At 52.4% G+C, this 12,409-nt stretch overlaps 1 protein-coding gene across 1 annotated transcript in view; it reads left to right on the top strand.

Annotated features, from left to right (window-relative positions):
* Positions 1-2,010: 2,010 nt before the first annotated feature.
* Positions 2,011-12,409, top strand: part of HLCS (holocarboxylase synthetase) — a 173,068-nt gene continuing 162,669 nt past the window's right edge. The window contains exon 1 of the mRNA XM_055129225.1: positions 2,011-2,058. The gene's annotated coding sequence lies outside the window, so the exon portion shown is untranslated. The remainder of the gene's footprint in view (positions 2,059-12,409) is intronic.

The following is a 12,409-nucleotide window of genomic DNA, read 5'->3' as shown; positions in this document are numbered from 1 at the left end:
ACCCCTGAGCACTGAGCTTGGAGTATTTCTGATACTGTTAGATGTGACCCCAAATTTAAAAAGGGGGGGGATGGGGCATGAGCGATAGTACAGTGGCTAGGGCGTCTACCTTGCACACTACTCACCCGGGTTCGATCCCTGGCACCCCATCTGGTTCCCCCAGCACTGCCAGGAGTGATTCCTGAGTGTAGAGCCAGGAGTAACCCATGAGCATGTCGGGTGTGACCCAAAAAACCAAAAGAGAAAAAAAGGACGGTGGGCCCTGTTAGGACCTGGTTGTGTCCCATGTTGAAGAACCTTAAAACATACATTGGGGCTGGAGAGATAAGCAGCGGGTAAGATGCTGGCCTTGGGCCGGAGAGATAGCACAGCAGGTAGGGCGTTTGCCTTGCACACAGCCAACCCGCAGCCGACCCGGGTTCCTGGGTTCGATTCCCGGCACCCCATATGGTCCCTCAGGCACCGCCAGGAGTAATTCCTGAGTGCAGAACCAGGAGTAACCCCTGAGCATCGCTGGGTGTGACCCAAAAAGAAAAAAAAAAGATGCTGGCCTTGCATGTGGCCAACCTGGGTTTGATCCCAGGATCCTATATGATCCCCTGAGCACCACCAGGATTCCTGTGCACGGAGTCAGGAGTAACCCCTGAGCATTGCCGGGTGTGGCCCCCAAACACAATGAAAATATAGGTTGGCCCCTGCATAGTGTCCTGAGACCCCCTGAGAGTGATTTCTGAGCTAAAAGTAGCCCCTGAGCGCTGATAGATATGAAGGAAAACCTAAAATGAAAGGAAGTGTACTTGAAGGTAGGGTATTTTTAGGGGGTGGGGTGGGGTCAGGCTACAGCTGTTTGTGCTTAAGGCTTCCTCCTGGCTCTGTGCTCACAGATAACTCCTGCCAGAGCTTGGGGGACCAGATGGGGCACCAGGGATGAAACTGGGCCAGCTGCATGCGAGGCCAGGGCCTTATCACTGTGCTATGTCTTTGACCCCGGAACCATGGACTGAGGTGCCAGAGACAGGACAGGGGTGAAGGGACTTGCCTCGCACATGAGTGATCCTGGTGTGAGCCCAGCACTGCAGAGGGTGCTCTGAGCACTGCCAGTAATGACCCCCTGAGCACAGAGCCAGGAGGAAGCCTTGAGCACCGCTACAGCAGGAACATGAGGAGCAGAAGTGGGAACTGAGAGGCAGAACCTCCAAGGGGCCCATTCCAGGTGCTAGGCGAAGGTGAGGAGGTCCAAGGCATCACCCAGAACAGAGGATCCAAACCAGACCCGCCCGGTTGGTTGAGCAGGATGAAACGGGGCACAGAAGCGACTAGGAAACGTCTATACAGAACAGAATGTGTTCACTCCTGATGGGACCGAGCACCATGTGTTAGCAACTTGTGTGTGTGAGACGAGCAAGTTATTCTGCTAGGATCCGCCTATCCCGGGTCTCACCTATCTACATTCTGTGTGAACTGCATTCGGGGTGCGCCCCGTTTTGGCTTTAGTGAGGTGGAGTCCACATGTGCCATTAAAGCTGGCTCCCCCTCTCACCTCGCAAGCGTTGGTGCCTGCCTCTTGGCCAGACGTCGGTAGCACCACAGACTTCTGTGGGACCACTGGGTGGCCCACCCCCCAAATACATTAGTTGTTTCACCGCTGAACCCCTCTCTCCCTGCAAAAATATATTCTTCTTTGTCCCCAGTTCCTGACAAGTGTCCGCTAATTCCTAAGGAGCCCTTTCATCAAGTCCGACTTCATGCTGAAGGCGCGATCCTGGTGGGCGTCTAGGTGGCTTTCCAACGGGGGGCTGCGGGGGCCAAGCCCGGCTCGGGAGGACAGAAACCTCGGCCCCTCCCGCCAGTAGGGGCAGAGGCCAAGGGCTGGGGGCTGGTTCTCTCAAGGATTTCCCCAATCAGGCCTGGGGCAGGGCACCTCCCTAAGGCCCCCCGACACATACACCCCGGCGAAAGGCTTCAGCGCCCTCCCCGTAGGGTGCAGAACCTTCGAGGCTCGGGATTCCCCTTTCTGGGCGCTTCTTTGCGGCTCCGGTTGATTCCCTTCCAATCGCGGTAAGGACAGCGCTGTGGGGCGTGCAGCCCGGGGACCCCAGAGATCTGCACGGGCGGGGCAGGGCGCTGGGCGTCGTGGGCGGCCCCTCTCGCGCCGGCCTCTCCCCGGGGGGGTCGGTGGGCAGCTTGGATCTGGGAGCGGGGACAGACACTCGGTTGCTCCCTGATTCTGAGGCAGAGCCACCCGCCAGGAGGAAGGGGTGAGGGCTGGGGAGCAGCATGCGGGGGAAGCAGCTGCGGGAGGAGACGCCTGCACCGGCTCGGTCTCCCCGGAGCGGGTGGGGGGGGCCCGGGGCGGTGGGGGGCCGCGAGCCCCCGCGGGGTGTGCTCAGCCCGCACCGGGGCCGGCCGGCCGCGAGGGAGCGCAGCGCGCGCGTCACGCACGCGCAATCGCCGAATCAGCCGAGCCGCAGGCCGGGGCGGGGCTTCCGGGAGGGAAACTGCGGACCTCGCGCTCCCCCCAGCGGGGTTCCCCGGAGCCCGCGCCCGCCCCGCCCGCAGTGCGCACGCGCAGCCCCGCCCCCCAGCTCAGATCGGGCAACGCGGGGCCCTCTGGGGCGGAGAGCGTGGCTGCCGCGAGGCTTTTCGGGGATCCCCTTCCCCCGACCCCAGTTCAGCTGCAAGGGGCAGAAGTCGGTTGTTAACGCTTGGGAATATTGAGAACCAAAGCCCGCAGAGCCGGAGCAACAAAACCTGGGGCCAGAGCCGGAGCCCAGCGGGGAGGCACTTGCCTTGCAGGCGTGCGACCCGGGTTCGAGCCCCAGCAACGCAGATGGCCCCCCAAAGCGCGACCCGGGTTCGTGCCCCGGCATCGCAGATGGTTCCCCCCCCCTCCAAGCGCCACCGTGGGCGATCTCTGAGCTCAGAACCAGGAGTGAGCCCTGAGCACCACCAGATGCGGTTCCCCCCAAAATATCAGCCCCCCCCAACCAACCTATTAGCAGGGAGGATGAATAGCCTGCATGTGTAAATCGTTCTGAGAGACTGACCAGTTCGAACCCCCTAAAAATCTAATTTACAAAAGGCAGCACATGGGTAAGGCCCGTGGATTCCATTCTTGTCACCCACATTCCCCAGAACGGTGGGGAAGTGGTCCTGATGAACCCCCAGAGCACCCCAAGGTCTCAGTGCTCGGAACCCCCCAAAATAAGACTATGACAAAGAGCACCCAGAAGAGAAGGTTCTAACCCAACCAGTTGGCCAAGAGGAGCCGGTCAGTAGCGGAAGCTGGTGGAAAGGCAAGACCCGACAGCTCCCAGAGGTGGGAACGTGGCTCCGTGCCACTTTAATATGTGTTCAGCCTTGGCCCGGTCATTTCATAGGGAGGAACTCGCCTTCAAGAACCTCCTACACCCTTGTGAACACCTTTATAGGTGGAAAGTTACTTGTGCAACATTTTTTGTACAACATTTGGGAGGCAGTGTCCTGGCCCGTACCTGAGGGCGGTTGGTTAGGTAAACTCAGGGACTCTTGGGTAGCCAGTGGGGAGTCAGAGAGCTTCACTCCCCCCGTCTGCAAGTACCAGACTTGGCACAATAAGAAGGGGTGGAAGGAGAGCGCCGTGACAGGAGACAGGGGTCTTCAGGATATATTGGCCAGTGAAATAGCCACACAGGGTCAGAGGGGTGGACGGGTGTTGGTATACAATATCCCATAATCTCAGGCCTAGCTAGGCCTGGATGTAAAGGGTTTATGTTTGGTTACTGTAACTTTAAATGGCGGTTACTGTTTCCATTTGTTGATTTGCATATTCGCCTATGTGGCTGAATATGATTGGTTTGTATGTTAATTTAATAAATAAAAGGAGGTTGAACAGGAGGCTCTCCGGCAGGCCATAACATAAAACCTCCGGAGGCAGTCCTGTGAACCTCCCCCCAAAATGTATATTTCTTCTGCGAGTAAAGTGCCTCTGACTCTCCAGTAAAATTGCAACATTGTTGCAACAACGGGCTTGGGGACAGATGCACCGGATTTCTCCGTGTCAGGTCATGAGTGTCATCACTCTCTGACCAGGCCCCTGCTGTGTGATCTGCGTTTAAAGCGCATGACTCCAGGCCCGAGTGATAGTACAGTGGGTCGGGTGCTTGCCTGAACATGGCTGGCCCGACTTTGATCCTTGGCATCCTATAAGATTCCCCAAGCACAGCCAGGAGTGACTCCTGAATGCTGAGCCAGGAGTAGCTCCTGAGTATCACCACTAGACGTGATCCCAAAAAACAAAAAAGAAAGGGTGTGGCCCCTAGTGAACCATGAAAAGATGTGAGCACTGTGGCCAGGAGTATGAGCCCCAGTGAGCGCGTGTGCAGACACCATTACTAACCTATGAGACCCCTGGCAAGCACTGCCCCGGAAAGATGTACAAATCCTTGGGCGGGGAATGTCATCTTGGGAGGGGGAGCACATGAGTGAGCTCTATGGCACCCCCTGGTGGAACTGCAAGCATCACTCAGGTGCGACCCCCAGTGAGCACACATGCAATGGAACTGTGGCCGCAATGAGTATGTGCGACCACATTGGGAAGGGAAGGAGGACGGGCCTATAAAGGAGGACCTGTATTATACTCGGGAAGTTAAATAAGAAGAAATAGTAAAATATTTGATTCTCTGCTCATTATTGAAAAAAATCTCCAGAAGAATAATCTAGAACCCAATAAATTAGCTGCAGTGGGTAGGTGGGAATGAGGTGGAAGGGGTTTATTAAGCATGCCGCTCATTACAGCGAGAGAGTGCAGGGGTCAAGCTCGTTCCCTTGCATCCTGCCAGCTTTGAGTTGAGTCCCTAGAAACACATTTAGTGCCCTGAGCACTGCCAGGGGTCACTCCTGAGTGCAGAGCCAGGAACAGACCCTGAGCAGCACCAGGGATACCCTGAACCCAAACCCAAACCCAAATCCAAACCAACATACCTGCTGGGAGTAGTTTGACTTTCTAGTATTTAAGAAATTAAGATGGGAGCTGGAGCGATAGCACAGCGGGTAGGGCGTTTGCCTTGCACGCGGCTGAACTGAGTTCGATTCCCAGCATCCCATATGGTCCCCTGAGCACCGTCAGGGGTGATTCCTGAGTGCAGAGCCAGGAGTAACCCTTGTGCATCACCGGGTGTGACCCAAAAAAAAAAAAGAAATTAAGATGGAGTATCAAGATGAGAAAACTAAAATTGAATCCAAACTGAAGTAAAAATTGAATTAAACTTTGTAGAAAGGAAATCAACCACAGGAAGAAAAGGGAATCCAAATTTAGATGCTTTGCCTGGCATATGGCTGAACCGGCACCACCAGACCCCACTTCTCCACCCCCCACCCCAGCACTGCCAGGGGTGAGCCCTGAGCATCCCAGAGTGACTTAACAACAAAAATCTCTCAATGGCTACTGGACATAACTCTTTACCCTGCACCTGTGTATAAGTAAGCAAGCAAACCACGCAGAAAATGGTCCCTTCCCTTAGCTTCTGGTGTCAGCATCGTCATATTTGGGGCCTGCAGAGATGCTTCAGAGGGTGGTGCTTCTCATGCTGGAATCTCAGGCTTCACCCCTGGAACTGCTTGCTTTCCGGAGCTCGTCGCCAAGAGTGGCCTCTAACCATCAGCCGGGGTGGCCCCAAGACAGAAGTAAGTACTCAGAACCCCACGGTGGGAGAGGCCCTTGCCTGTACCCAGCTGACCCTAGCTCAGTTCTTAGCACCCCATAGGGCCCCTGATCCCCTCCAGGAATGATCCCTGAGCACCTCTGGGTGTGGTCCCCAAACTAAAACCCAAACAGGGTGGAACGGGGGCAGCTGCCACCCCAGGGTGTGGATGGGAGAAGAGGGGGCAGCACCTGAAACTGCAGTTTTCTGAGTACGATCGTGGCGCTGTGGTTCCGGGAGACTAAGCTTGTTCTTGGGAAATGCACCCAAAGCGCTTAGGCGTGCTGAGTTCTCATTCATTTATTTTAATTTATTTATTTATTTAGATTTACTTATTTGGCGGGGGGGGTCCACAAACGGCAATGCTCAGGGGTTCCTCCTGGCTCTGCACTCAGGCATTACACCCGGCGGTGCTCCGGGGACCATATGGGATGCTGGGAATCAAACCCGGGTCTGCTGTGTGCAAGGCAAACGCCCTACCTGCTGTGCTATTGCTCCAGCCCCCTGAGTTCTCATTTTTAAAAAATTGTTATTTATTTATTTATTTATTAGTGAATCACCATGAGTTACAGTTACAAACTTGTGAACTTTCATGTTTGCATTTTGTTTATATCCCTCCACCAGTGCCCAGTCCCCTCCACCAATGTTCCCAGTATCCCTCCCACCCTCCCACCCCATCCCCCCCGCCCCACCCCACCTCTGTGGCAGGGCATTCCCCCTTGTTCTCTCTCTCTCCTTTTGGGTGTTGTGGTTTGCAACAGAGGCACTACGTGGCCATCGTGTTTGGTCTATATTCTGTTTTCAGCGTGCATCTCCCTCCCCGCTCGGGATTTCCAATCACATTTTACTTAGTGTTCCCTTCTCTATCTGGGATGACTTTCCCCCAGCGTGTGAGGCTAGCTTCCAAGCCATGGAGACAACCTCCTGGTATTATAAACTACTATTTTGGGTATTAGTCTCCTACTCTGCCATTTTATATTCCACAGATGAGTGCAATCTTTCTATGTCTGTCCCTCTCTTTCTGTCTCATTTCACTTAGCATGATATTTTCCATGTTGATCCACTTATATGCAAAGTTCATGACTTCATTTTTTCTAACAGCTGCATAGAATTCCATTGTATAGATGTACCAAAGTTTCTTTAACCAGTCATCTGTTCTTGGGCACTCGGGTTTTTTCCAGATTCTGGCTATTGTAAACAGTGCTGCAATGAACATTCGAGTGCAGATGTCATTTTCACTGTACTTTTTTGCCTCTCCGGGATATATTCCCAGAAGTGGTATTGCTGGATCAAATGGGAGCTCAATTTCTAATTTTTTGACAAGTGACCATACTGTTTTCCAAAAGGGCTGAACCAGTCGGTATTCCCACCAGCAGTGTAGGAGGGTCCCTTTTTCCCCACATCCACGCCAACAGCGGTTGCTTTTGTTCTTTTGGATGTGGGCCAGTCTCTGTGGTGTTAGGTGGTATCTCATAGTTGTTTTGATCTGCATCGCCCTGATGATTAGTGATGAAGAATATTTTTTTATGTGCCTTTTGGCCATTCCTATTTCTTCCCTGAGAAAGTTTGTGTTCATTTCCATCCCCCATTTTCTGATGGGTTGGGAGTTTTCTTCTTGTAGATTCCAACCAGTGCCTTGTATATCCTTGATATCAGCCCCTTATCTGATGGGTATTGGGTGAATATTCTTTCCCATTCTGTAGATTGTCTTTGTACTTTGGTCACTGTATCTTTTGCAGTGCAGAAACTTCTTAGTTTAATATAGTCCCAAATTTTTATCTGTTTCCACTTGGTTGGTCAGTGGCATGTTATCTTTGAATATACCAATAGCTTCAATGTCGTGGAGCGTTTTGCCAACCTTGTCTTTAACGTACCTTATGGATTCTGGTCTGATGTTGAGGTATTTAATCCATTTTGACCTGAATTTTGTGTATGGTGATAGATCGAGATCTAAACCCATTTTTTTTACAAGTGGTTGTCCAGTTATGCCAGCACCATTTGTTGAAGAGCCTTTCTTTGCTCCACTTGACATTTCTTGCTCCCCTGAGTTCTCATTTTTGAGTCTCAGATGCTTCACTGAAGCCCAGGGGTCCCCGTTGACACCCGATATTAGAGATTACTGTGTGTAGGCTCCAGTCAGCGTGCCATGGTCCCGGTTGTTGGACATGAAAACGTCAACAGAAAAAAAAAAAAAAGCTATCATTACTATTAACTTCTTAAAACATTCAATCCTGTTCTTTGGTTGCCGTGTTTAAAGGGCGAGTGTCCCAAATGATGAGTGACAAGCCAGGGAAGGTCTTCCTGGCATTGAAGAAGAAGGTGCCGGGCCCACGAGCCCAGGGTCTGACTTAAATAGAAGGTTGCGAGGAGCGCGGTGTGAGCGCACTCACCACAAATAGCCGAGTCCTGGAAGCAGGTGCCCAGGCCATGGGGCAGAGGACTCTCGGGTTACTGGGAAAGCTCCCCCGGCCAGACGCCCAGACCACCTTCCAGGTCAGTCGTGCCCCCGATATTGTCTCCTTTCCCTGGGTCTAATCCCAGTCGCACCTTGGCCTAAATTTAGAACATTGCACAATAAGGGATTTGCGATTCTCGAGTCCTTTGCTTCTAGGTTCTCCTCCTGGATGACGTGGGCTGGAAAGATGGCACAGGGCTAAGGCACTCGCCTCGGACCTGGTGGGCCCAGGTTCCATCCCCATACCCCACAGGTTTCCCCAGGCACCTCTGGGGTGTGTTGCCCCCCCCAAATAAACAAACAAAACCACAGTGTGAAGCTTTATCTTGCAGCTCCCCATCATTCTCCAAGGCAGTTGTGAAAGGTCAAACTAAAAAGAAATTATCTTTGGCCTGAAAAACATTGAGTTGAAAAGAAACAGGAGTTACTGCTCTATGGGGAGGGGGAGTAACTACTTTGGAAAGAGTAGGGTATGGTGGAGGCCACAGGCCAGAGAGATAGATAGACAGTGGGCAGGGTGCTTGCCTTGCATGCGGCCGACCCAGATTTAATTCCCGGCATCCCTATGGTCCCCCAAACATGGCGAGGAGTAACCCCTGAGCACTGCTGGGCCTGGCCCCCAAACAAACTCAATAATAAAAATGCTTCACGATCACGATCACGATAGCCCGTTAAACACCAATTTCTCGGGCAGGCCCAGTAACATCTCATTTCGTCTTTTCCCTGAGATCTTAGAAGTCCATCTGAACTTGGCCCTCCCAACGATGTTGCACTGGGAGCTCTTCAGGGTCAGGGGAATGAGATCCAGCTTATTACTAGATTTAGCATATGGATACACCATGGGAAGCTTGCAAGGCTGTCCCATGTGGGCAGGAAACTCTCAGAAGATTGCTAGTTTCTCCCAGAGGGAGAAGTAGGCTAAAGATATCGTGAGGCCGCTTGCGGCTTCGCGCTTCTGAGAGCTTGCTTTTAAGTCTCTGGATGTTGGCCGTTGATGGGATTACACACACCTGGGTTCCTCTGCCGGTACCTTCATGCGTGAGGCCTGTCTGAACTTGTAGAGAGGGGCCTCCAGCATGGCTGTAGCTAGGTTCCGGTGGTCTTCGGCCGCCCAGGAGCTCTGCTTGGGGTGGGGAGGGAAGCTGGAGCCCATCCCCTCCAAGGGGCCCCGGGGAAGACAGCCAGACGTGCGGGCAAGAGTCTCTCTGCTATACTAATAAAAATACTTAAAAAAGGAAAAAGAAAATAATGCAGTGTGGGGCTGGAGTGATAGCACAGCAGGGAGGGTGTTTGCCTTGCACGCTGCCGACTCAGGTTCGATTCCCAGCATCCCATAGGGTCCCCCGAGCACTGCCAGGAGTAATTCCTAAGTGCAGAGCCAGGAGGAACCCCTGTGCATCACTGGGTGTGACACGCCCCCCCCCCCGTAAAAAAAAGCAAAGAAAAAAGAATGCAGTGTGACCTTATCTCACTGAATATTAGCTGGGCGTGGAATTCCTCCTGGCTCTCATGGAGAGAAACCCCAGACTGGGGAGCCAGCTCAGGGCTTCAGGAGGGACAGTCCGAGCTCGGAATCAGCACTAGCCAGCTGGGAAGAGCCTGCGTCCCTCGTCCCTCGTCCCTCGTCCCTGGCAGAGATGCCAGCGCCAGTTCTGCTGCAGGTCAGAGGGGAGGGGAGTGCAGGGCAGGAAAGTGAACAGAGCTTGGGGGTCCCTCCCTGCGCGGCAAGGGGGGAAAAATGAAAGGCAAGCCTTCTCACAAGCAGATCACATATATCTGATATATGTATCATACACACACACACACACACACACATATATATATACGCACACACATGTACACATGCATCATTCCTGGTGTGTTCAGGGGTGTCAGATACTAAACCCCAGCTCACCTTGTGTGAGGAAAGTGCCCTACCCACCGTTCTGCGCTAGCTCTTCAGCCCCACAAGCAAAGTATTTTTTAATACACTTGCCCATTGAGCTATCCATCTCTCTGATCCCATTACGTAAATTAGAATTTTTTTTTTCAAATTGAATCACTGTAACAAAGTTATTCATGATTGCATTTCCAGGATACAATGTTCCAACACCCAGTCCTTCACCAGTGTCTACTTCCCTCCACCAATGTCCTCAGTTTCCCTCCTGCCCCCCAGCCTGCCTCATGGCAGGCACCTTTTTTTTTTAAATTCCCTTGTTGGGTACTGTGGTTTACAGTACTGTTACTGATACAGTATCATGCGTATCACTTTCCCTCCTGGCCCTGTTATTTTTATTTATTTATTGTTGGACTGGGTACCTGGCCCCTGGGAGCTATTGTTTTTGTATGGTGCCTTTGAAAATAGCAACTTTTCTGAAAAAAAAATAAAACTTTTCTGTAAAAATTGAAAAAAATCCCTCAGGTGGTTGTTTCAATTAAATGTGACCATTTAGGAACTAGAGAGGTAACGCCCCACCCCTATTTTTTGGGTCTCACTCAAGGCTTATTTTTAGTTCTGTGCTCAGGGATCACTCCTGGTGGTGCTTGGGGGACAAAATGGGGTCCCAGGGATCGAACCTGGGTCAGCCACGTGCAAGAAAACGGCCCTAGCTGCTGTAGTATGTCAGCGGCCCTGGGATGAAAGAGGTGTATGGGCATTAAGGTGCTTGTGTTGCGAGCACCTGACTATGATTCCATCCTCAACACTGGTTATGGTCCCCCAGCGCTTCCAGGAGTGATCCCGGAGCACAGAGATGGGAGCAAGCCCCCAGAAGCACCGGGGTGGCCCCAAACCAAAAAAGAAAGAAGGGAAAGGAGGAAAGGAAGTCAGACACACTTAGACACTCGCGCCCCACAGTCTCACAGGTAGGAATAAGGGTCGTTCACAACTGAAAGCTGGTTGAAGCAGGGGCCGCCCCCTCTGGCACACAGGGTCCAAACAGCAGCAGCCTCCTTGGCACCAGAAAGTTTCCCGGATTATTTGAGTCGTAACTGTCACTATTTAGGGCGGAAAGCAGGATGGTCTGTGTCATATTATGTTCCTCTTTTTTTTTCTTCCTTCCTTTCCTTCCTTCTTTCTTTCTTTCTTTCTCTCTCTTTCTTTCTTTCTTTCTTTCTTTCTTTCTTTCTTTCTTTCTTTCTTTCTTTCTTTCTTTCTTTCTTTTTTTTTTGGCTTTTTGGGTCACACCTGGCGATGCACAGGGGTTACTCCTGGCTCTGCACTCAGGAATTACCCCTGGCTGTGCTCAGGGGACCATATGGGATGCTGGGATTTGAACCCGGGTCGGCCGCGGGCAAGGCAAACGCCCTACCCGCTGTGCTATCTCTCCAGCCCCCTTCTTTCTTTCTTTCTTTCTTTCTTTCTTTCTTTCTTTCTTTCTTTCTTTCTTTCTTTCTTTCTTTCTTTCTTTCTTTCTTTCTTTTTAAAATTTTCTTTTGGGGTGGGGACAGTCACACCAAAGCAATGCTCAGGAGCTACTCCTGGCTCTTCACTCAGGAATCACTCCTGGCAGTGCTTGGGGGACCATATGAGATGCCAGGACTGAACCCACATCCGCCACAAGTAAGGCAAACGCCCTACCCGCAGCATTATGGCTCTGACCCGTTGCTTTTTTTCTTTTTCTTTTCCTGGGCCACACCGATGATGCTCAGGGCTTACACCTGGCTTTGCACTCAAGAATCACTCCCGGTGGGCTCAGGGGAGCATGCGGGGTACTAAGGACCAAACCTGGGGTGGCATTGTGGATGGCAAATGCCTTATCAGATCTTTCCTTCTTTTTTTTTTTTTTTGGTGAATGAAGCAAGGTTTTTTTTTTTTTTGTGCAGGGGGAGTGTTGGGGGAGGCCTTAGCAGAGCTTACTCCTGGTTCTGTGCTCAGAGACGGCTCTTGGACGTGGAGGACCATATGCGGTCCCGGGGGGCGGGGTGGGGGGGGGGAATTCAACCCGGGTCCTCCTGGTTTGAGTCAGGCTCCCCACCTGCTGTCCCATCCCTCAGGCCCTGAAGCGAGGTAGTTTCTGTTGAAGGAAACCTAGAGAAGATGCGGGGGTGCGGGGAGGAAAGGGATAGTGTTCCAGAGGGAACACACCTTGAAAGAACAAGCAGTCAAGCCCAGAGACCCAGGGAGCCGCCAGTAGGACGGTGCTGGAGGGAGAACGCGGCTGTTTTACAGTCGGTGGCGTCATCGTCCCAGCCCGGGCCGCCCACCTTCACCCAGAGAGTCGCCGAGGGAAAAAGAGAGCGTTGGGTGATGGGGAGCTGCCGAGGGTGGAGCCCATCGCCCCAATGTCAGCTC

This window comes from Sorex araneus, chromosome 2 (assembly GCF_027595985.1).
Source record: "Sorex araneus isolate mSorAra2 chromosome 2, mSorAra2.pri, whole genome shotgun sequence".
NCBI classification, from domain to species: Eukaryota; Metazoa; Chordata; class Mammalia; order Eulipotyphla; family Soricidae; genus Sorex; species Sorex araneus.
This window is presented reverse-complemented; position numbering and strand designations above follow the sequence as displayed.